A 1,208-nucleotide genomic window follows, 5' to 3' on the forward strand; every position below is an offset into this window, starting at 1 on the left:
ACATCATTCAAACAGCACACTGTGGGAACAAAAAACACTGATTTTAGAGTGGAGGGGGGGTCCGCCATCCTGTGGACACACAGAGGCTCTAATCAGTGTTTATTCCAGCATCTCAGTGCTGTTTATCACGTCTATCTCCTCAAAACACCATTAAATCCTACATGCAAAACAAAATCAGCTTGTTACATGTGAAAGACAAGTTGAACATGATGGTGTGTCCATTAACAATTAAAAGGTTTTTCAGTTTTACAGGTACAGCCTTGTGATAACTTAGGAATAAGAATAAGTTCCATGCAGCGAGGAAACATAAATATGGGAAATATGGAGCAATGGTACTGGATCAGTCCTCAGCGGAGTTTCTGCATTAGAACCAATACAGTTTTTCACTGTAGAGTGAATTATACTTTTTCAATAGCAACATGTTTAAAACGATTACTATTATTGAATAGTATTGGAAGTACCAATCCTTTAATACAACAGATCTCAATCAGATTTTCAACCCAAGGCTGCACATATGAAACCACAGCAAAGAAAATCAGCAGGTCCTGGCTGATTGAGGACTGACTGACTGCGTTGGTGTATGTTCAGTGACTTATTCTGTACCAACAGTGTGTGCAGGTTGCTCATAACTGTTCATTGTTTCTTCTCTTTTTGCCATGGTATCAAAAGAGGTATTGTTTATATATATATCAAACTTTATCCTTGTGGTATCGTGACAACCTTGGTCTGGAGTGCTGAGTACATTATGTGAAATTTGATTTAAAAAGTGGATCTCCTGCAGGACATAATGATTATTATTGAGTGTCTTCTGAAGACTAACCTCTACAAGATGGCTTACACTTAGCATGTTTATGGTGTTTTATGTCATCACATAATGTACTTTAATTTGCCTGTTTACTCTTCCCTTTGTATTTTCCCTTTCCCTTTAATATTTTCACTGCTTTTATCTTGTTAATTTTGTATGTTTATGGGGGTTTGTTCTGTATATCTTTTAATCTGGAAAGCATTTTGTGCTTAAGCTTGAAAAGTGCTTTATAAATAAAACTATTATTATTTTCTATTTATTTATGTATTTATTTCTATCTCTATTTTTGCCAACTTCATATTTGAGGGAACGTTTATTTTTATTTAAATGCTGTAGATGCTGAAAAGGACAATACCTCGGGTATGTTGACACCCAATGCATGGTCACATTAATATGGTCACAT

General features: G+C 35.4%; 1 protein-coding gene across 1 annotated transcript in view; it reads right to left on the reverse strand.

Moving 5' to 3' along the window:
- LOC118332024 (myb/SANT-like DNA-binding domain-containing protein 2) overlaps positions 1–1,208 on the reverse strand; it is a 10,446-nt gene that overhangs the window by 7,677 nt on the left and 1,561 nt on the right. The gene's annotated exons all lie outside the window — the stretch shown is intronic.

The sequence above is a fragment of the Morone saxatilis genome, unplaced genomic scaffold (assembly GCF_004916995.1).
Source record: "Morone saxatilis isolate NCDOM2014 unplaced genomic scaffold, NCSU_SB_2.0 Contig20, whole genome shotgun sequence".
Classification (NCBI taxonomy): domain Eukaryota; kingdom Metazoa; phylum Chordata; class Actinopteri; family Moronidae; genus Morone; species Morone saxatilis.